The following is a 25,057-nucleotide window of genomic DNA, read 5'->3' as shown; positions in this document are numbered from 1 at the left end:
ATCTATTTTGCAGTACTTTTTTGTGTGGATCTCATTTAGGCCCCTTTTCAGTCACAAATGGGGAAAAAATAGTTCAATGTTATTTTCCATAATAAGGTTCTTACTGACTGCAAGCCTGTCAAAGTGAACCACTTAATGTAAGAAGGTAAGAAGACTGCCCATTTGATCCAGGATCCTGTTTTCACAGAAGCAGAAACATCACCTTGCCAACAAAGGTCCGTATAGTTAAAGCTATGGTTTTCCCAGTAGTTATATATGGAAGTGAGAGCTGGACCATAAAGAAGGCTGATCGCCGAAGAATTGATGCTTTTGAATTATGGTGCTGGAGGAGACTCTTGAGAGTCCCATGGACTGCAAGAAGATCAAACCTATCCATTCTTAAGGAAATCAGCCCTGAGTGCTCACTGGAAGGACAGATCCTGAAGCTGAGGCTCCAATACTTTGGCAACCTCATGAGAAGAGAAGACTCCCTGGAAAAGACCCTGATGTTGGGAAAGATAGAGGGCGCAAGGAGAAGAGGACGACAGAGGACGAGCTCTGATCCATGGGGTCACGAAGAGTCGGACACAACTAAACGACTAAACAACAACAACAACAACCAGGTGCCTGTGGGAAACCCGTAAGCAGCACTCCCCCCTCCTGTGGTTTTTAGCAACGGGTCTTCAGAAGCAGAGGTAGAGCATAGCCATCATGGTTAGTAGACACTAATAACCTTATCTTCTATGAATGTGCCCAATCCTATAGGCTGGTGGCCATCACTGCAGCACAATCCCATACATGCCTTCTCAGAGGTAAGTCTCTGGATTTAATGGGTGGCTTGTTGACCCAGCATGCAGCAGCAGTGGAAAGGGGTAGATGTTAAACCTATATACATACCCTTCTCATTATCTGGACTACATCTTGCTAAAATGGCTACAGCAGTGGACTATAAATAAACAGGACTGAAGGCAGTGCTATTTTTTCTAGAAAAAGAGGTGCTGGACTCACCATGAATGCCACCTTTGCACTCTTATAATGTCAGTGATGCCCATCTGAGAGGTGCTGGAACTGAGTTCTGGAGAGTTCCAGCTGAAAAAAAGCCCTGACTGAAGGGAAAGGTTTGGTGAAAAACCAGCTGGGGTTGCAGTCACCTTTCTACTCAGTCATACCTCATTTTTATGACCACATTCCAACATACATTGCCACTATTTATTTAGCAAGTGCTTAAACTAGGTACCGCTCTGGCAGGAAGGTAAAAAGCGTTTCCGTGCACAGCTCTGGTTCGCCAGAAGCAGCTTAATTATGCTGGCCACATGACCCTGAAGCTGTATGCCGGCTCCCTTGGTCAGTAAAGTTAGATGAGCGTCGCAACCCCAGAGTTGTCCGTGACTGAACCTAACGGTCAGGGGTCCCTTTAAACTGGGAATTCATATTTAGATCAATAGTTTTGTTTCATTTTATAACATTTTTAAAAAATGCAAATAATTAATATGTTGCACACACAAATTAAAATACTATGCCCTATATATATTCACTTGTTATATATTGGTTGACATGTTGGAATCCTCAGCTATCACCTTCCCTCTCTCTTGCTCCAATTCGAAAATAAAAAAAGGAGGGGAGAATGAGATTTGGAATGCACAGAACCCCAGTCTCCAAGGACACTAAAACTGGCCACCCATGACTGACAAATAGACGCCTTGCTTGTATTTTTCGTTAGGTGAGAATTGCAGATACTGGCACATTAGTTTTTCACCTCAGCATCTGTTTTTAATGTGTTCCTAAATTTCCCAGTTTCTACGGGGAACAACATAGCCCTGAGCAATAGGTGTTTTCTTTTCTTTCAGTTGCTTCGAAAAGGGAGGGAGGGAAACAAGATGAACAAAAGGCAAAAACAAGAAACCATGCATAAGAGTCTACTAAAGGTAAAGGTAAAGGTAACGGTACCCCTGACTGTTAGGTCCAGTCATGGATGACTCTGGGGTTGTGCGCTCATCTCGCTCTATAGGTCAAGGGAGCCGGTGTTTGTCCACAGACAGCTTCTGGGTCATGTGGCCAGCATGACTAAGTCACTTCTGGCGAACCAGAGCAGCACACGGAAATGCCGTTTACCTTCACACTGGTGTGGCACCTATTTATCTACCTGCACTTTGACGTGCTTTTGAACTGCTAGGTGGGCAGGAGCTGGGACCGAACAATGGGAGCTCACCCCGTCGCAGGGATTCGAACCGCAACCTTCTGAACAGCAAGCCCTAGGCTCTGTGGTTTAGACCACAATGCCACCCAAGTCCCAAGAGTCTGCTACTGCCAGCTTATATAGAGCTTGCAAATGCTTTAAAAGTAGCATTTTTGCCCATTCATCCTATTCAACCCAGACACTGCCACAAATGTAACTAACTTAAACTTGTGAAATTTAACACATGTACACACAGGGTCTGTCGACACAGGTGTACCAAAGTAATTTCCAGTTCAAACCCCCAACATTTGCTCATGGAACGTCCAACACATCGTCTGCCACCACTACCCCCTATACCTTTATATGCAACATAGCTGAATAATCAATAGTTTTCTATTAAAAACAACAGCAACAACCTCTATTTAAGCAAGGCAGAGTATATGTGTGCATAGTATTTTAAATACTTCAAATGCACCTTATAGAGAACATCATCAAAATCATTATCATTTAGGTTAAGACAAAAATTCCATTTTAAAAAATATGGATGGAGGTATACATTTATTTATTTTCATAACTTGTACCCCACTTTACAAGCAGAAACTCAAAGTGGTTTACATCATAAAAAGAACAAGGCATTGCATAATATATGGAAAATGCTACTTAGTGGAGTATATAGAATACCTATGATTGAAATAATGAATATGAGAACGAATCGGAAAGAAGAAACATGAAGACTGCAACCCAGTTCTTTGCAGTACTTGGACAGTGAGAGGGGAAATGTGTTGAGATGTCCTGACAATGATTTGCAGGATTTCCCCAAGTTAACATCCAGAGAGACAGAATCTGGAAGGGGGAGAAAGAGATATGAAGAAGCATACATATGCCACACAAATGGAGGGCTTTATTAATACAGCCATATCAAAATGCCATGGGGTTTTCTGGTGCAGGCATCTGGCTGCAGTGACATGTCTTGTTTTATCTTGTCACACTCATCTTGTACAGTGCAATCTTTTACTGGTGACGCTTCACAGCAGTGACACATCTATCAGACTAAATATATAGGGTCAGATTCACTGAGGCAGGCACAGAGAGGTTTAAATTACTACCCATCATGTCCGCCCGTCCCTTTGCATAGTCCCTCGTTATCTCATGCCAACCCTGCAGGGAAGACAGATGGTACTGCTGGTGACATATGTACCCAGGGCATCCTCCATGACTGGTCAGCTTAAATATGCACCACAAACTCCATGAGATCTCCAACAGTAGCAGAAAACACATCATTCTGTACCTTGACCAAGTCATTCCTGCACCCAGTATTACGTCCTTTCACCCATCTTGGCCAAAATAGAGCAAAAGGTAATGACTTCATTTCAGCAACGTCTCTGCCTGCTATTGGAGGTTTCTTCAATTATATAATAATAATAATAATAATAATAATAATAATAATAATAATTTATATCCCACCTTCCCCAGCTGAAGCCGGGCTTAGAGCAGCTAACAAAAGTAAAATGATACAACATTCTAAAATCATTTCATTATAAAATCAGTTCAAATCAGATTAATGGCAACCATTGGGCTAGAGTTCTGAGAGGATTGCCAAAGGAGGGGGTCAGGCTGTGCCTTGGCCAAAGGCCTGGTATAACAGCTCTGTCTTGCAGGCTCTGCGGAAAGATGTCAAGTCCCGCAGGGCCTTAGTCTCTTGTGACAGAGTGTTCCACCAGATCGGAGCCAAAAAAGCCCTGGCTCTGGTTGAGGCCAGCCTAACCTCTCGGTGGCCTGGGACCTCCAAGATGTTTTTGTTTGAAGACCGTAAGGTCCTCCGTGGGCCATACCAGGAGAGGCGATCACTCGTAGCCAAGTAATGTAATAATAATTTAATAATAATAATTTATTATTTATTCCCCGCCCATCAGGCTGGGTTTCCCCAGCCACTCTGGGCGGCTCCCAATCGAATATTAAAAGCACAATACAGCATTAAACAATACAGCATTAAACATAAAGAGTAAGATTGTCTTCCATGAAAACAGTTTTAACAGTGAGTCTGTAAGTGACCGTGGAGGCCAATTCTGGATCCACACGTCCTTCCACAGTGGGGACATAGGTTTCTGGGCAGGAGTTGATCATGGTGAGGGTTTGCCAAATGTGCCTTCCTCTTTGCTCATTTCTCCCTTTCATTCTGAGTTTGAGCATCTTCAAAGCCCATGACACGTTTGGTAAAGGCTGTTCTCCAATTGGAGCGCTCGCAGGCCAGTGTTTCCCAGTTGTCGGTTTATACTACAGTACTTTTTTTTAGTTTTGCCTTGATTCTTCAATTATAGCCTTTTCCCATCAGAGAAAGGAACGTTGATGAATATACAGAACTTTGTGGAGGTCTGTTGCATTGCAACAGAAGCCTGGGAGTGGTGTCCTTATGGCATCTTTCCTGTGCCAAGACAATAAACTATAATAAAAGGACGAGCAGGTCCAAGGCAAGCAATTTAGTTCCTGCCTATGCTGGTACCACATTACCTGGAGGCTGGGCAATGCTAATACACAATGGAACCACATCACTGGTCCCATCTGCATGGTTCATTTATGCAAATGTTATTGAAGCAGCCTGGGAGGAAGTACAGCGGAGGTGAAAGGCAATCAGGGAAAAAATAGGAGATGTGCTTCAGGGTGCTTCTAATTATAGGACAATATCACACAAAACTAGGAGTTTGGGTTTTGCAGACTTTTGATTTTGCAGCAGACATGGAAAGTCTCCAGAGAAATGTGTCATACCACTTTTTAAGTGACATGCATACTAAGAAGGGCCAAGGTGGAATGATCATTTAGTGTAAATGCTTAGGCTGCGTACACAGCATAGATTCAAAGCACATTTAAAACACATGGCTTCCCTATGTGTACTTTCCCCCTTACAGAGCTACAATTCATAGAATCATAGAATCATAGAGTTGGAAGAGACCACAAGGGCCATCGAGTCCAACCCCCTGCCAAGCAGGAAACACCATCAGAGCACTCCTGACATATGGTTGTCAAGCCTCTGCTTAAAGACCTCCAAAGAAGGAGACTCTACCACACTCCTTGGCAGCAAATTCCACTGTCGAACAGCTCTTACTGTCAGGAAGTTCTTCCTAATGTTTAGGTGGAATCTTCTTTCTTGTAGTTTGGATACATTGCTCCGTGTCTGCTTCTCTGGAGCAGCAGAAAACAACCTTTCTCCCTCCTCTATGTGACATCCTTTTATATATTTGAACATGGCTATCATATCACCCCTTAACCTCCTCTTCTCCAGGCTAAACATGCCCAGCTCCCTTAGCCGTTCCTAATAAGGCATCATTTCCAGGCCTTTGACCATTTTGGTTGCCCTCCTCTGGACACGGTCCAGTTTGTCAGTGTCCTTCTTGAACTGTGGTGCCCAGAACTGGACACAGTACTCCAGGTGAGGTCTGACCAGAGCAGAATACAGTGGCACTATTACTTCCCTTGATCTAGATGCTATACTCCTATTGATGCAGCCCAGAATTGCATTGGCTTTTTTAGCTGCCGCGTCACACTGTTGGCTCATGTCAAGTTTGTGGTCAACCAAGACTCCTAGATCCTTTTCACATGTACTGCTCTCAAGCCAGGTGTCACCCATCTTGTATTTGTGCCTCTCATTCCCCCCCCCCCCAAGTGCAATACTTTACATTTCTCCCTGTTAAAATTCATCTTGTTTGTTTTGGCCCAGTTCTCTAATCTGTCAAGGTCGTTTTGAAGTGTGATCCTGTCCTCTGGGGTGTTAGCCCCCCCCCCTCCCAGTTTGGTGTCATCTGCAAATTTGATCAGCATGCCCTTGAGTCCATCATCCAAGTCATTGATAAAGATGTTGAATAAGACCGGGCCCAAGACAGAACCCTGTGGCACCCCACTAGTCACTCTTCTCCAGGATGAAGAGGAACCATTGATGAGCACCCTTTGGGTTCGGTCAGTCAGCCAGTTACAAATCCACTGAGTGGTAGCATAGTCAAGACCACATTTTACCAGCTTCTTTACAAGAATATCATGGGGCACCTTGTCAAATGCCTTGCTGAAATCAAGGTAGGCTACATCCACTGCGTTCCCTTCATCTACCAGGCTTGTAATTCTGTCAAAAAACAAGATCAGGTTAGTCTGACATGACTTATTTTTCAGCAATCCATGCTGACTATTGGTGATCACAGCATTCCTTTCTAGGTGCTCACAGACTGTTTGCTTAATGATCTGCTCCAGAATCTTCCCTGGTATTGATGTCAGACTGACTGGGCGGTAATTATTTGGGTCCTCTCTTTTCCCCCTTTTGAAAATAGGGACAACATTTGCCCTCCTCCAGTCTGCCGGGACTTCGCCTGTTCTCCAGGAATTCTCAAAGATGACTGCCAGTGGTTCTGAGATCACATCTGCCAGTTCTTTTAATACTCTTGGATGCAGTTCATCTGGCCCTGGAGACTTGAATACATCTAGACTAGCCAAGTATTTTTGTACTATCTCCTTAGTTATTCTGGGCTGTGTTTCCTCTGCTGAATCATTTGCTCCAAATTCTTCAGGTCGGGCATTGTTTTCTTTATCGGAGAAGACTGAGGCAAAGAAGGCATTGAGGAGTTCAGCCCTTTCTGTGTCCCCTGTTTGCATTTCACCATCTTCTCCTCTGAGTGACCCCACTGTTTCTTTGTTCTTCCTTTTGTTACAAACATACCCATAAAAGCCTTTTTTGTTGCTTTTAACCTCTCTAGCAAGCCTGAGTTCATTCTGTGCTTTAGCTTTTCTGACTTTGTGTCTACACGTGCTGGCTATTTGTTTGAATTCTCTTTGGTGGTTTCCCCCCTTTTCCATTTTTTGTACACATCCTTTTTTAATCTTAACTCAGTTAAAAGTTCTTTAGATAGGCACCCTGGCTTCTTTAGGCACCTTCCATGTTTCCGTCTCATTGGTATTGCCTGAAGTTGTGCTTTTACTATCTCCCTCTTAACAAACTCCCAGCCATCATGAACTCCCTTTCCTTTTAGTATTACTGTCCATGGGATCTCACCCAGCACTTCCCTAAGTTTTATGAAGTCGGCTTTCTTAAAGTCAAGAAATTGAGTCCTAGTATGCTTGGCTGCTCCTTTCCGCTGTATAGTAAACTTCAGAAGAGCATGATCACTCGCGCCTAATGATCCTTCCACTTCTACCCCACTAACCAGGTCATCAACATTGGTTAGGAGCAGATCTAAAATGGCTGTTCCTCTTGTTGCTTCTCCCACTTTCTGGACAATGAAGTTGTCTGCAAGGCCAGTGAGGAATCTGTTTGACCTTATGCTCTTGGCTGAGTTTGACATCCAACAAATATCCGGGTAATTGAAGTCCCCCATTACTACTATCTCCCTTCCTTTTGCATGTTTGGCCATCTGTTCCAGGAAGGCATCATCTATGTCCTCCGTTTGGCTTGGGGATCTATAGTAAACGCCCACAATGAGGTCCCATCGCCCTTAACAAACTACACTCTTAAACTCTTGAATAGCTTGAAGATCATGATAAGCTTTGATTTTCTATTTTCTACTGTGTCCCTTGAATCACTTACACACTTCTCATTAACCATCTTCAGAGGCAGAAAGCACAAACGCTATTGCAGGAGCACAGCAGCTTTGGTTTACTCTGGTTCACAAAGGACTTTCTTTAATTCATGAGCAGGTGCTTCTATTTAAGCTTTAGAATCAACATGAATTCATGATTTCAATATGAAATCCTGTTGGGGCTGCTGCATTTCACTTAACATTGTCAAATCCTTTCAAAATGATACGTTCCTTATGTTTTCAATGCCAAAGGGGGGAAAAAGAAAAGAATTACAGCAGGCATAAAGAACTAAAAAATTAGTTTTGACAAAGAACATTTTAGTCTGCTTTTTTTCTTAGATCAGGTGTTGCTTTCCCCCTTTTCTTCTTCACAGTGTAAGGCACTGTAACGTATAAAAAATAAGTATAATAGAAGATAGAGAAAACAAAAAAATAACCAAACACAGACTGAGGATCCAATAAATCAGGGATTTATTTATTTTCAACTGGAACTCACCAGAATTCAGCACTGTCACCTCTTAGATGGGTGCCATTGCCACTATAAGAGAACAAGGGAGACGTTCATGGTGAGTTCCATTACCTCTTTTTCTAGAATATTAACACTAAATATTTTTCTCAGACTGAGATATGAAGGCCATTTTATCTGTTCACATTCGTACAACATTTCTAGGGCAGCAACTGAACATTGGCCAAAACACCCTATCTGCATAACATTACAATACCTGCAAGCTGGTGGGGAAGTGGCTCCGAGGAAAGTAAGAATTACAATCAGCCATGTGTGAGACAGATACAGGTAAGAGATCTCTCATGCCATGTCAGGCTTAATTTTCAATAAACCTACAGTCACTTTTTGGGGGACGACTTTTGTAAAGCCACGTTCAGATACACAAAATTTTGATAACATTCCTTCAGGCAGAATTCCTTGGTTAAACTGAGACCTGGAACAAAATAACATCCTTCCTTGGTGTTGGAACGCTAGTGAACAGTAAAAAAGGCTTACTCCTTGTTGCTTGGTAGCAAGGCAAGTAGGTGGAACAGCATATGACAGGTCATATCACTTGAGTTACTCAGGTCAATCAAGCTAGCCAAAAGGTAGCAGTCACTCACCCACTGAGATACTAGCTTAGGGAAGCTTAAGAATCATTGTGGATTTTCTGGTGAACTGTTTTAGGACAGCGAAGCCAAAAATGAAAAAGATGCTGGGAAGTAGCAGGTGGCTACAGAACAAAAAGAGAGCAAACATCAAAGAGGCTCCTTTGAATAAGTAGCTTGGCTATGTGATATGTACTAATTTCAAGGTGGCAATCACATAAGGAAATACCTGGTGCGTTCCTGATGGTTTTTATAAAACATTGAGACAGGCAGACAAATAAAAACACACACCACTGCCCCTAAGATAGTCTCCTTACTCAAGGAAAACATTTAAAACGAATTACCGGTATATGATTTCCCGTCTTTTTGCTCTGAATGCATGTACATAAGACTCAAAAGTCTTTAGACAGCTAAAATTGGCCCAATAGCTGATATCCCTTTTGCTTATATTCTATGTCTGACATCTTACAGGATTCTAATTAGTGAGGACAAAGATACGATTCACTGTAAGATTGCCCCTGAAGGAATGTAAGAGAGAAAGTCGCATTTGGAACATGACAGAAAAATAAGAATTGCTCCTCCTACACAGAGAGATGCAAAATGGGGTATTAAACTATTACGTATTTCCTGTCTCACTCTCAGTGTCATTGTTTTTGAGTTGGGGGGGTGGCTCTCTCAGGAATGCATCCTACGCACTCCCAACTCCGGATTTTCAAAAGTGAATGTGTGGAAATGTAAATTTGGGCCTTTTTTAAAAATAGAGAAAATAGAGAACTGGGCAGACCTTAGATGCTATTTGCGAGATTGCAACTGCTAGTTAATGAAAAGTTAAATTAGAGCAGCAGTGTATTTTCTGTCCTGCAGCAAAAACTCATTGCAAATCTCACATCAGCATTGCCAATGATAGGCCTTCTTTTAGTGTCCTGGCTCAAAAAAAAGGTAACAAAATTGTTTTGGACTATATAATTTGAGCAGCTTTGACAGTCACACCCCCAAAGGCCTCTGCAAAGTGTGAATCAACATCAAGGGGAGATGCTCAAAGAGGTCAGCATGAGATCAGCATGCAGAGTGGGTCCAAGTTCATTTTGGCTTCCACGGCTGAGCTGGAATAAATGCCTTCCATATTTCAAACTATATAATACACCTTGTTTTATTTGATTATGCAATTGCAATGCTGAGCTCTGAGTAGTTTCTGTTTGCTGCCATTGCTATGCTGAGTGACCAACTGCATACTAGTGAGGATGAAAAAGAGGAGCCCCAGCCTTCATTATTGAGGTTATTAATATTATGCATATGGGAGCAAATTGGATGAATAAAAACTGACTCTTGGAAATGAAAGTAGTTCAGTCTAATAGTATGGTTCAAAAGCTTTGCTTACAGAACTTGACTCCAAAGACAACTTGAAAACTAATAGAGTTCCATTCAGATAGTTGCATCATATAATATACTGGTCCCAACATAGGTCAAATATCTTAGATTATGAATATCTTATATCCAGATCTTAAAAAATCAAAGCTCTCTCTTCCAAACAGCCTCCGTTAGCTCAAGGCTCAAGGCTGTTTTCCTACGGAAGAGAAATTAGCAGGTCAATTCTCTTCTGTAGCTTCACAGGAAAGACTCACACACCCAAAATGAAGACCTAATGATTAGCATATGCATAGACTTGTAACACTATATCTTTCCTGTGATTTTGAGCTCATCACTTCGTGAGGTGCAGAGGTATAGCCCCACTTAATGATTAACATTAGGCTCTCTACTTCTGCTCTTGTTTAGCGTCAACGGAAATTTACATACAGTACACATACAGACACATTACAGAGTTACTTTCCCTTTCAATAGACATTAAACAATTATACTTAATGTTCCTTTCCAGGGGCCAGGGATCTACCCCACAGATGTAATGCACAACAAGAAAAATTCCTGCACCTGGAATTGGCTACAACCATCTTCCGAGAAGTGGACATATTGGAGCACATCATAGCCTAGTGTCCAAGACTAAACACTGATACGTAACTCGGGATCTTTCTTATAGGCTGAATCAGATTGAATTCCAGTGGAATTCCTCAAAATATGGTAGTAACTGTTAATGGTTTGAGTGGTAGTGCTTACTGCAACCAGCCACTCAAAAGACCAAATCTAGGAATGCCACTGGATATCTTGATTAAATTGTTGATTGATTTGTAGCTTGCCTTTTTTAAACCAGATATTGTAAGACTGTCCTGGGTTCCTTCTAGAGGAAGGTTGTGATAAAACAATCCAACAATTATTACTATTATTGCAATTTGTTTGTTTGTTTGTTTTTCAGATTGCAAGGAAGTCATTTTGTATGTCCATGCTTCTCGTGCCATTATCTGAAGACACGGAGCTGAGAGGGATATTCAAGTCACCAGTGAGGCTAAGCTCCTTGGAAATACACCAGGGTTCTCCATTTTTGCTGGGAATGGGGTGGTTTTTGAGGGATTTGATACTTTCTCCAGCAACTTGATCTGAGGTTAAACATAAATCTACTGGAAGTAACTATGTACATGCCACTAGCAAATTTTTATCTACCAAGTGCCCCATAAAGTATCCAGGAAGCTGAGAGCATACATTCTTTAAGAATTATGGATGTCTGAATACATTAAATAGATACAGTCTATTAGCTGGACATTATATATGTGTATATTGATGTGTTAATTGAGGTAATCAATATTACTCATCCAAGAGTTGGATTAGCAACAAATGCAAGGAATCTATTCTCAATGTGATGAATGCTCTTGTCAGGAGACCAACAACTGTTACTTAAAATGTTAAATTCTGAATGAAACTGGGCATCTCTGCCATCTTCTGGGGCTTCCTACAGGCAATGTTTAATACAGTAAAAAAACAAAAATCCAATCCAGAATAGTCTTACCATTTCCATATGAATATGTGAAAAGAGCCATGGAAGTACTTTGGGACAGACACATTTATCTTTTCCAGAAGATTTACTTTTTTAGACATGATAGTGATAAGGGTGGACCACAAGCATGACATGAGTCAACAGTGTGATGCAGCAGCAAAAAAAGTTAATGCTATTCCAGGCTGCATCAACAGAAGTACAGTGGTACCTTGAGTTACATACACTTCAGGTTACATACGTTTCAGGTTACAGACTCCGCTAACCCAGAAATAGTGCTTCAGGTTAAGAAGAAGAAGAAGAAGAGTTTGGATTTGATATCCCGCCTTTCACTCCCTTTAAGGAGTCTCAAAGCGGCTAACATTCTCCTTTCCCTTCCTCCCCCACAACAAACACTCTGTGAGGTGAGTGGGGCTGAGAGACTTCAAAGAAGTGTGACTAGCCCATGGTCACCCAGCAGCTGCATGTGGAGGAGCGGAGACGCGAACCCGGTTCCCCAGATTACGAGACTACCGCTCTTAACCACTAAACCACACTGGCTCACACTGAAGAACTTTGCTTCAGGATGAGAACAGAAATCGTGCTCTGGCGGCGTGGCAGCAGCAGGAGGTCCCATTAGCTAAAGTGGTGCTTCAGGTTAAGAACAGTTTCAGGTTAAGTACGGACCTCTGGAACGAATTAAGTACTTAACCTGAGGTACCACTGTATAGTGTCCAGATCATAGGAAGTAATACCACCACCCTATTCTGCCTTGGAATACTGTGTCCAATTTTGGGCACCACAATTGAAGAAGGTTGTTGGCAAGCTGGAAGATGCGTAGATGAGTTGAACCAAGATGATCAAGGATCTGGAAAGCATGCCTTATGAGGAGCGGTTGAAGGAGCTGGATATGTTTAGCCTGGAAAACAGGAGATATGATAGCCACAGGGCTGTCTTAAGCATATCTGGTGTCATGGTGCAAAATTCCCTCTGGCACCACTGCCCCCCCTTTCCCAGAGTTGTCGACCTTTTTCCTTTTTTTAGGGAGGACGGCACTGCCGACGGGGCTGGAGGAGGCAGGCAGCGGCTGGAGGGTGGCTCCTCCGGCGGGGAAGAGGCGGAGGCTTGACACGGCACCTCCTGGCTCAGCTGGCCGCTTCGTGGCATGGTGTCCATGGCAGACGGAGGCTCTGGGCGCGGCGCTGCTTCGGCGTGGCATGGCAGAGGTGGGCGAGGGTGGCGAGCTGATGCTGGGAGGTGCTGCGTCCAGCCTCCACTTCTTCCCTGGCGCCCTCCGGAACTTGGCACCCTGGTGCCCCGCACCACTATCCTCTATGGGTAAGATGCCCCTGGATAGCCACCTTCAAATATCTCAAGGGCTGTCACATGGAAGAGGGAACAAACTTGTTTTCTCCTGCTCTGGAGGGGAGGACCTGAACCAATGACTTCAAGTTACAAGAAATGAGATTCTGACTAAACATCAGGAACAATTTTCTGACAGTAAGAGCTGTTCAACAGTGGAATGGTCTCCTTTGGGAGGTGGTGGAAGTTTTTAAGCAGAGGTTGGATGGCCATCTGTCACGGATGCTTTAGCTGAGATTCTTGCATTGCAGGGGGTTGGACTAGGTGACTCTGAGGGCCCCTTCCAACTCTGCAATTCTATGATTCTAAGCAATTCTATTTGTCCTTTGTTTTTCTATGGGAAACAACAACACACTGCAGCAACCAAAACATTCTCATAATCAGAAGTTCAGGTAATGGAGACTGCTTGAAACGGTCACAAATAACACAATGTTTTCCAAACTAATTTCCATATTATATTTTCTGAGATGCTTTCCTGGTTCTGTATGAAAGAAAGAGGTCTTACTTCCTGAGAGTCAACCTCTTTGCTTTTAAGGGCTACGATAAATGCACAGTACTTGCAATTATTTTATTCATTTGTTTGCTCATTTCTTCTTCTTCTTCTTTGGCGATCACTCATAGCTGAGTAAGATTGTCTTCCATAAACACAGTTTTAACAATGAGTCTGTAAGTGACTGTGAAGGCCAATTCTGGACCCACACATCCTTCCACAGTGGGGAAATTGGTTCCCGGGCAGGCGTTGATCACGGTGTGGATTTGCCAAGCATGCCTTCCTCTTAGCACATTTCTCCCTTGCATCCTGAGTTTGAGCTTCTTCAAAACCTATGACACCTTTGGTAAAGGCTGTTCTCCAACTGGAGCACTCACAGGCCAATGATTCCCAATTGTCAGTGTTTATACTACATTTTTAAAGACTTGCCTTGAGACAGTCTTTAAACCTCTTTTGTTGACCACCAGCATTACGCTTTCCATTTTTAAGTTTGGAATAGAGTGGTTGCTTTGGAAGACAATCATCATTTATAAGAGAATTTCATTATATGATCCTAGTAAATGCAGTACCTTTGATAACATACAATAAGACTCCACTACAATAAAAGCAATGCATCACAATTTATAAATGCACTTAAAAATGCAGCATCATTAAAAACACCCAAGGAGTCAAATAATTGTCTTATTCCTAGTCCTTTTTACTTCTCCTATCTTTGGGTCTGCTCTTAAAAAAGGTGGGAGGTAATGATAAACTCAATCTGCTGTTCACATGCATAGGTTACATTTGATATGCTATGCCCCCTCAGGGACTGGATTCATTCACCTGCCAGCCCAGATTAGGATCACTCTGAAATTCTGCAAGATGAAGCAGACCTTGTTTCATACAGAGTAAATCATGCACTAGTATTCCATTTTATCTTGCATCTCAGTGAAAGGGATCACTGCAATTTTGTTTTTTTCTCTTAGAGAGTTTTCTGGAAATGTTAAGATTTAAATTCGGACTGAGATGAAAGGAGGGGTGGTCACTTTTTCAAATACTGTACACCTTTTTTAGTGCTTCCCAATTTTCCAGTGACTGTGAATTGTGATTAAAATGTTTGCATGTTCTCACTGAGGGCAACTGGTGGTCCCCCTGGATAAAATTAGCCTCATAAACAACCCAGGATCATTGCCTTCACTCTTAATACTATTCATTTGCTCACACTAATGATGTTGTCACTCAGCCAGATCTGATTGGATGCACAGTATTGCAATATCGGCAATACCATTCACTGCATGCTCACTGATCACTAGGAACACGATGTAGACATTAAATCCCTGGATTACACTTGAAGGAGCAGTAGATCAGAGAAACAATTCCTCTGAACTTGTTTAAAAGTGGACAGAGATTCCACACAGGCAGATGACTTTTTCAGGGAACATTTCAGGTAACAGCTTTCACCTCACCACTTGAAACAGGTGAATGCTCATAGAAGCCCTAGTTGGAACCCAAATCTACAGGTGTCAACAAAACTAAAATGTAACAAATGTTGTATTAGGACATAAAACATAGAATAAGCCTACAGGAGGTAGCAGTAATTGCCCAGGTCACTGGAAACATGAAGTAACCTTCATTTAAAACTTGAGTAATCTATGTTAGAGCTCTGAACTACTTAGATTGCCCTTTAAAAACAATGACAAGAAGATCTGAAACAACATTCTTACTGTTCAGTCAGTTCTTAACCTGAAATGTAGGTAGCCCTCTGATGAAAGCAGGCATCCCTGAACCCTTAATATATTTCTGCTAAGTTAGACATGGAGTCCAACTCTGTTTCAAAAGGACTTTGGATGGGAGACCTTGGTGGACCAAAGCTTGGCCTGGGCTTCATCCACATGTTGAGTGGATTGTGTTAAACTGGTTATAAGGCGAGCACTTTTGTCCCATTTTCTAATGTTCCTTTCACACTGCACTCGCCTGTTACGTCAAATCCTGACCATTATATCGCCATGTTGCAGTAAATGTCATTCATGCAACAGAAAGCAACAAACGTCACCAGAGATGTTGGTTCTGCCCACCCTCTATGGACATGGGCACTGCTGTTCCCCCATGATTCACCATGTCCATCTCGTTCTACGTTCTGCCATTCTTCTAGCCTTTACTGTTTGGGCAGGACTTTCTATGCTGAAATATCAGCAGACTTTTTTTATGGCCAGGGAAAAAGAAAGAGGAAAAGGAAAAAGATACAAGCCCTAAAATGGGTGGGAGTACAGTGCATCACATGAGCAGCTGTGCTGTGAACCTGCGAAAATGGCAGGAAAGTTACCATACAAAACTCCCACAATTTTCTGGGTTAAGGCTGGGATAGCTCAGTTAGTAGAGAATGAGGTTTTAATCTCAAGGTTACAGGTTCAAGCTAGGGCTGCCATACGTTCGGATTTTCCGGGACATTACTGGAAAACAACTTTGGGGTTTGCTCGATTTCAGTGGTTCCCTTAAAAAAAGCTCAACAAATACTAGGAGTATCCTGGTTTTCACTTTTTAAAATATGGCAACCCTAATTTGAGCCCCACATTGGATAAAAGATTCCTGCATTACAAGTGGTTGGATCTTCACGGTCCCTTTTACGTCATGTGAAAGCTCAAACACAATGCTCAACATAACAGTCAGTGAAACACTGGGGAAACCGAATAAAGTGCAGTTTATTCTGGCTGACTCAGCTTCTGATTTTGCTTATAAGCCAAAAAAATAGCAACTCTAGCCCACATGGTGACTCACTGTGGTGTCCAGAGACCTCAGTATGGCATGAGAAAGCAATATTGTCTACAGCTACTCTTTTACCACATTGATTTTGAGTCCAACCAGACTTGTTAAAGGGGAGTAATCTGCAAACAATAACCTTGAAACAGCGTTCACACTTTGTCATATGCTCTTGAATCACCCTGCTGTCCCTTTTTATTTTGCCATATGCTCTGCCCAAAACATTTTATTTGGGTTTCCTTGTCTTTATTATAATCTGTCCTCATTCAATATTCTCTTAACAAAACCACTCTTTTCTCTTCCAAGTCTCTTACTCCTTTCTCTAGCATAGGTGAATGCTTTGAGTATGAGACCAGTGGCCAGTGCTCCCCAAGGAGTTAGTGCATCTAACAGGAAAGTTTTTCGAGTTTTTCAATGGAGTGGGGGGAAGCAATTAAATAAGAATGTTGAGGATGAGCTTGTGATGAGAATCAGCATATTAGCTGTCTCATTCAGATCGAACTCTAATTGCACTTTTTAAATGTATTTGTGTGTGACCAACTGATCAATAATATGGATGGAAAGAAAGGCAGCATGGACATATCAAGATGGACATTCCAATGCAAATTTGGATGAATATGATCCCCAAAGCTGGTATGCACTTGGACTCCTACTTTAATGCACTAATCTCCTTAACTGAATCAGGGTGAGTATCTTAGAATCCTAGTTAAAAGGTGGGGAAATGCACTTGGTGATTACATATATTTTTAGATGTGGAAAATTCCAGAAATAACTTAGGGCTCAAAAAGATCTCAGACTTTGAGAAAAGCATGATAAAAAGTTGTTTGACCTTGTTCTCATGACAGCTTGATGTATGTTAGTAAAAGAAGGAGAGAGAAACAGCCCTCAATCCTTCCAAAAGAATTGATGTTTTACCTCTCCTGCTACATCGACCAAAAGGTTAGTGAGTAGGGGTTTCAGAAAAGAACAATGCAAAGGAAAGGCAGATACTCAAATTATGAAAGAAGCGGATCGTTTGTCATGAGCACAGAAAAGAGATGAAAGATAACACAGAACCTTTTCCAGTAAACGTTCATGCCAAGGAATATTCTACCATCAGTTGTATGAAAATGATTATTGCAAAGTGCTCTTAAGATTTCTAGAATATAGTATCCATGCCTTTTAAACATCTCAACAATGTCTTCCATACAATAGCATTTATTTTGCTGTTGTGACATCAGCAGCTTGAATACATAAGGGAATAAATTACTTTTACAAAAGCATCCTTTTCTGTAAAATAACTGCTCATCTCAATTGTATCCCTTCCCAAAGCCATTCCATTGCTTTTCTGTTTAAACAAACAAACACAAACACTTTAATTGTTGAACAGGCTATCAGTATTAAGTTTGGCCTCAATAAAAAGAAGCACATATATGTTTATTGCAGCACGACTTGCATGCCTTGTGATCTGAGATCGATTTCCAGTTTTTGCTTTATACTAAATGCAGCCAGGGTTGGTGGGGGAATAAATTGCACAACACAGGAAACAGGAGGTTAACCCCTTTTGCCTATATCATTTTCCCTAATGTAAATCAATTTCCTTCAAAGTGCTAATTGCTCTATGGCAGGGAAAATGCAGGCATAAATATATCACACCTGTACTTTCTCCCATGTGGTCATAAGAGCAGCTTGAGGAAGGCAATTTAGATTTTGGAAAACGGCATAGCAATGTGATTTATATCTTGCCCCACACCATTTTTTCCAAGTCACATTAGAGGACACATCCCAGTGGCTTCATTTAGTTGTGCTTGTTTGTTTGTTTGTTTTAAAAACGATTAATAATTGCTCTCCTTGTATAACTTAGAATTTGACCTCTATACCAAAATTAAATCACGGTGCAAGCCAGTAATGATAAGAATTGTTGTTATTGGCAAATGTTTGTTTAAAGAGACAATGGAGTACGCCTCTAGGGGTGAAGTCAAACTGCTGCATTAACAGCACCAAAGTGATATCCCCAGGACGCAGGCCTGGGCAGTGTATATGGAGGCCCTGATCTGTTCAGACAACAAGACTCCCTTCTTGGCCTCGCTGACGTGGTCCAAAGGAAAGCAGAGCAATACATTTGGCACCAGCTTAGCTGCAGGAGTAACTGGAAGAAGGCATACAAGGCACCATCCAACCATCTTAGGGACTCCATATTTGTGTAGGATATACTGCTTAGTCTTTTATTCTCCCAAACACATCCCACAAGGCAGAGGTGGTTTAGGAACAGAGTTTTCCTTCTCCTAGATGGGCTGCCTTCCCAGGTTGATGAGCCCCATCTGCCCCTCACTTCCCTCTACAGCACGTGCAGACTCACTATTGGTCTCTTCCGCTCAATCCACCAGAGCCTATGTTTGCATGCAGGGGAAGTCCCTAACTCCCTGGGGGTTTGAGACCCATTTACTATCCTCACCTGGTTTAGCTGGCCAGTTTAAGCCATTTTCCAGGGTCAGGCTGCTGCTGTGTGCTGACACCTTCTAGGAGCCACAGGTGAGAGCTGAGTGCCATGTGGGGACCAAAGGTGGACAAACGACCCCGGAAGGAGCATGACAGGTCTCCCATCAGAGGTACCACCCTTCTCCTAACACCCCATGCACCCCAGATATGGCATGCATATGTTTATATGGTTCTCAATAATTGGACTTTGGGACAAATAAAAGCAATCAAATGTGTGACTGAGACCTCACCTCAACAGTTTCAACCTTCAAAGCAATGTCATTTGATCTTCAATGGAAAGGTCTTTGTAAACAAGTCTGTGAGACCACACAAAGCCTTTCCTAACACTCTAGTCTAGAAAGGGCAATATGTATCTAGAAGAAGTATATATGAGTGGATTGGCGTTCAAGTGAGCTGGCTTGATGCAGATGTATATCTGGATGAGTATCTACATCAAATACCCATTCAGATGGGTCACCTTTACAATGGTATGGGTGGGGGGTGTCACACACACATCCATTCACAATGCAGTGCAAGTGGAATTGTGCACCCAGAACCATTCTATTACACTGCACACAAACTGTTGCGTTTGATGATGGAAGGACATATCTGGCCTTCAGAACAAACAACAAGAACCACATTTTCTGAGCCATTTCTCTTTTCATAAGTACCGGGCAGACTTAAAAATACAGCATTTGACATTAACTTCCCTTGAAATGCCTAATAAAAAAATAGGAAGCAAAAAGGGATCATAAAACCTATTCATTAATTCCGTTCCTATGGTGAGGTCACGGAGAGGCCAGATTGATTTTTATTAGAATAACAAACTTCAGAGAGTGAATTTCACCTCAAATGTGAAGCTACTGACTGATAACGTGCCCTGAGTTCCATCATTCTACAAAACCTAAAGAACTGTATTATGGGTGAAGAGGGCAAGACACGAAAGGGCTGTTCATGAACTGATTCATTGACCTAGTTCTACCTGAACCAATGCCTTAGTCATATCAGAAATCAAAGCTAACATCACTGCAATTGTAATGAATGTTTTATGTTTTGTTACTGGCTATGAGACCTGCATTCTCCAAAATTGTCTAAATTGGGGGTGGGGTATAAACACTGCAAAAGCTGATGCCATGAAGGACTTTGAGGCCCTGAGGGAAAGCTGAGGTGTTTGAAAGTGTGAGACCCAAATGATCACGAACTCTTCTCTTTGAATACCTGACAATTGTCACAGTGAACTATTCCTTGTGATCCACTTTGGAACATGCCCAAGCATTGGAAAGACACAACCCTCCCATATTCCCAAATTCTAGCCAAAATTAGTAGTAGCAACATAGAAATAGCAACTGTAGACATACGGAGGAACAGAGAAGACTGGAGTCTCTGATAATATTAAACTAAAATTATATTAACAGTTGATTTCAGGAATGAGTTGGCTGGCTGGCTAAAAATAAATGCACATATAAAAACTAAGCTTCCTCCCAATAACTTTAACTGCATCTATAGGAACAGGCTCTCATTCCCCTCAAATATTCCTCTCAAACTCCAGAAGAGAAATGTTTTAATGTTTCTAACGTTCTCTTGCAGCATTGGTGGGATGCAATTTCTATAATATCTAATGGAATTCTGGGACTAGGGCTGATGGGGGGTTGGAATCCAACATAAAAGTAAAGGTAAAGGGACCCCTGACCATTAGGTCCAGTCATGACCAACTCTGGGGTTGCAGCGCTCATCTCGCTTTATTGGCCAAGACAGCTGGCATACAGCTTCCGGTTCATGTGGCCAGCATGACTAAGCCACTTCTGGCAAACCAGAGCAGTGCACAGAAACACCGTTTACCTTCCTGCCGGAGTGGTACCTATTTATCTACTTGCACTTTGACATGCTTTTGAACTGCTAGGTGGGCAGGAGCAGGGACCGAGCAACGGGAGCTCACCCCATCACGGGGATTCGAACCACCAACCTTCCAATTGGCAAGCCCTAGGCTCTGTGGTTTAACCCACAGTGCCACCCATGGAGGGCCACAAATTCCCCATCTCTGCTTTAAAGGGAGATGAGCCTACATACCCCTTCAAGGGAGATTCATTTTTTATCCCCACTTCAGAAAAACAGGCATCTCCCCCATCACGCTTGGGATGTGATCAAGAAGGAAAGTGTGCAAAGAGGAAACATTAGTCAATGCTTCCCATCTTGCATTTTCTAAAATAAAAATGAATCCATGCTTGATGTGGAGACTCAAAAAGGTGAGATCCTACATCCACACTTAGAATTGTAGAGTTTGAAGGGACTTTGAGGGTCATATAGCCCAAGCCCTGAAATGCAGGAATCTTCTGCCCAATGTGGGGTTGAACCCATTACCATGAGACTAAAAGTCTCATGCTCTACCATCTGAGCTGTCCCAGCAGTGATTGAGCAACAATTTCGTTTGAACATATCAACATTCAAGCACCTGTTTTCCGAACCTATTGGATTTTAGTTTTGGCAATATTGAATATTTGCAATCGCATCGAAGCCATGATTGTGGAAGAATAGACCCACTGTACAAAAAATGACATTCCGGGCAGTGGGGGGTCCAAGAATAAATATTCCACCTGTTTTTCACAACTTTCTCATTGCCAACACTTAATATCTGTATAGATAGTTTTGCAGCAGCTAAAACTCCATCCCAACTGCAGATGATATTCATGGTGGATGATTTAAGGGTGGGAATTAAACATCTGCTCGTAGGGGCTCTACTAGCAGGATTATTTGTTAAGAATTTATTTATTTATCACTGAACTGAGCAAGCTTTGAAATAAATATCTGAATGGGAGAAACCATAAATGTCTATGTATCTGTTTTCTTCTCATTTAGTGGTAAAGTGTGAAGCAAGCTCTTAAAGGACTGGAGCTGTTTTCTGCCTGCTAAAATTCAGAGCTAAATTATCCAATGTAGTTATCTTTTTGGCGGCCACAAAATAATGCATGATTTGACAAAAAAAAACCACACAAAAAAACCCACCACAGCTTAATGCCATCATGTGCTTTCTGAAAGCACTAATTCTCTCAGGGTTTCAGGATTCTTAATGGAAATGCTGTGTGATGCCCAGAAAGAGGAATCACGCTGATGCCACCATTAAACATTACTTCATTCAGAGAATCAGCAAAAAACATATTTACTTGTCCAGTTAATTGCAGAGATCATACCCCAGGAATAGAGTAGGAAGTCCATTAATCATCATGTCATGTTCATTCTACTGACATAATCTATATTACTTTAAAACAAGTTGCACTCACTTTCCCCTTTTTTTTCATATAACAGACATTGCAAAATAACCCTGACATTGCAAAATGTGGAAAAAATATTTTTGGGTATACACAAAGAAAAATTGGTCTATTATTCCAATATTACTCCAATCCAACATGCAGATATTACAGTCACTATATTACTATATTACCTGTGCTTTTCCCCCTGGGGTACATGGGGGCACGCACACCCCTAAACATTTTGTGAATCAAAGGTTTGCCTCGTTGAGGGGCAGTATTTCAGTAGGAAAATGAGAGTACTGATATATATATATATATATATATATATATATATATGGAAAAAAGCACTATATATTACTAAACAACAAACACTGAATCTTTCATACCAAAACCCTAACTAGCCAACATTGCAGCACTCTCAAGGTGTTGTACACCACCAACCTTACTGGCTGATATAAATTTGAGTCTACATCTGGCAGAGAATACTAGCAAACATCATGACATTTCAACTTGTTCCTTTATTCCATAGTGTTTCTAATCAAGTTGATGTGAACCAGACATTAAACTAGATTAAAAAAATTATAAGGGTCATGGCCACCAGCTCTAGGGCACCCCAGAAATGTATCTGAAACAAAACAAAACACCTTAAGATAAAAGAGTGAACATGGACCATGGACCAAACAGGCTAGAAATTTAGATTATCCTCTGAATCCCACAGCTATCCTAATATGCCGCCATTATTTTATTTGTCTGATGCTAAACCATTTTCAGCAGCAAGGCTGCTGCTAGCAATGTAAAGAACAGTCCCTTGACATAAATCTGCTGGTGCAGATTTATAAGTGGAGATGTCTGTGAGAAATTAAGATGGCGGATTGTTGGGGTCTTGCCCACTTTGCTTGTATGGTGATGGGATTCACTGCAATGTTGTTGTTTTAAAGAAGGGAAGAGACAGTGGCCCACCACAAAAATGCCAGAATTAAGCCCCCTTGGGATGCTTAGCCCGGTCCTCTCCAAGTTTACCAGAAGTAAGTCCATGTCAGTGAGATTTACTGCCAAGCGAGTATGCTTAAAATTACAGCCTCGTGTAAAGAACAGAGTCAGTTCTTGTTCCTAGCACACACACACAAAAGCACAAAACAAAACACCTTCAGCCTTTATCACAAATAAAGTTAGTAGCTAAGAGTAGACACTAACAAATAATATGTTGCAACAGGGGAATGTATAGATTGAATTCTGGTTTTGTTAGAATATGAGGTTTGAATGTGGAATTTGTACATGGAATAAAATGCAAGAATAGGCATTCCTGAAACCAACTATCTGTTTTTGATACATCTTGGGCAACATTAACATAATATTTCAAAACCTGAACCCTAAAGTAACTGGCTGCTACTATGAACATCAGTGCTCCATAATACTGAATTCCATGGCCTGGAGGAGAAGCACTGAAATTGAACTTTTCATGTATTATGCCTCAGTGCATTATATATATATATATATATATATATATATATATATATATATATATATTCCCAAAGAAAACAGTGCACAGCCTAACATTTGTTTATATGTAGTTTCCATGGAAATTAAGTGAAAAATTCATTTCACAGTCCCATCTTCTCCAAATTAATAATAAAACAAAAAGGTTAGCTATTTTGCAAGCTACTAGCCTTCCAATCACCATGCCAATTCAGGGGTGCAGGATACAGTTCTACTTACAGTGGAACCTCTAGTTACAAACTTAATTCGTTCCGGAGGTCTGTTCTTAACCTGAAACTGTTCTTAACTAGAGGTGTGCTTTGGCTAATGGGGCCTCTTGCTGCCGCTGAGCCGCTGGCACACAATTTCCTTTCTCATCCTGGGGCAAAGTTCTCAACTCGAGGTAACTCTTCCAAGTTAGAGGAGTTTGTAACCTGAAGCATTTGTAACCTGAGGCGTTTGTAACTCGAGGTTCCACTGTATTTGGAAGTTTCTTAAGGGTTGCAAAAAAATCAAAAAACCTCTTTTTGTAAAGAACATTCTCAGATTTAGGAAACTAGTAACTGAGTTAATCTCTGTTAACTGGTCTAAGATAATTATTAACTGCATTTGTGCCCCGGTTATGATTTGCAAGCAAGACATTATAGCAGCAGGAGCTGGAGCTGGAGCTGGAGCTCCCTTCCTATGCAAGCTTTAGTATGCAAAGGATGAACTTAAGCCAACAAAGGTGAACTTTGAGCTTTAAATTTTCAATGGCACCCTGTGTAGGCCAAAATTTGGCATTGCCCCCTCACCTTCCGTTGTTCATTATTATTGTGGCATCCACTATAGTGCCCTTTTGGCATGGTGCCCTCTCAGCTTGTACCCAGTGCAAACAAACCAGCCACGCTCCCCCAAATACATCTCTGCAGCCAGTCATGATCTTTGATATATAGATATTTTGTATATTGTGAAATTTATGGTGAGAGTCAGGGTTTAGCCACACTTCCTCTTTTCCCTTCCCTTTTTCCTGGAGAAAATCACCGTTTAGGACTCAATTGGAACAAATGGCTATTCAGGATTTTCCCGTTTGTTCCGATTTATTGCTGAAGAGCAGGTTTTCCCATCAAAAGGAGTGGGAATACCTCTCAGGCCATGCTTTATTGGCACAGCACAAGCAGAGGTGTGGAAGAGACCCCAATGTGATGTAGTGGTTAGAATGATGAACTAGAGCCTGGGAGACTGGGTTCAAATCCTCCACTGAGCTATGAAGCTCACCAGATGACCTTGGGCCTGTCAACATCTCTCAGCCTAACCTACCTCACAGGGTTTCATGGGGATTAAATGAGGAAGGGGAGAATCATAAAGGAAAGGAAAGAAAAGAAAGTGCATTGGTAAGCCACATAAAGCTGAAAAGTGAAGATAAGAAGGAAGTCCTATTTTCCCAGGCCTCCACATGGCTTCATCTCCAGGCAGCTCATTAGTTCCTCCTGACCTAGCCTAGCTATAATTTCTTCTAGGTCAGGCCTGTATGAATGTCAGGCTCCAACCTTACTGTGGATTCCTACTCCACTGATTCCCAGGTGTCACTTCCTGTCACCCTACTAATTCCTCAGATTTCCTTCTTCCCTCCAATCCTCTTGCTTGTCTTTCAGT

At 41.8% G+C, this 25,057-nt stretch overlaps 1 protein-coding gene across 7 annotated transcripts in view; it reads right to left on the bottom strand.

Moving 5' to 3' along the window:
* The window catches only part of CDH18 (cadherin 18), a 646,256-nt gene that overhangs the window by 250,954 nt on the left and 370,245 nt on the right, over positions 1 to 25,057 (bottom strand). The gene's annotated exons all lie outside the window — the stretch shown is intronic.

Source organism: Podarcis pityusensis, assembly GCF_964106645.2.
Source record: "Podarcis pityusensis genome assembly, chromosome: 7".
Taxonomy (NCBI): Eukaryota; Metazoa; Chordata; class Lepidosauria; order Squamata; family Lacertidae; genus Podarcis; species Podarcis pityusensis.
The sequence above is the reverse complement of the archived record's forward strand: the minus strand, read 5'-3'. Positions and strand labels throughout refer to the sequence as shown.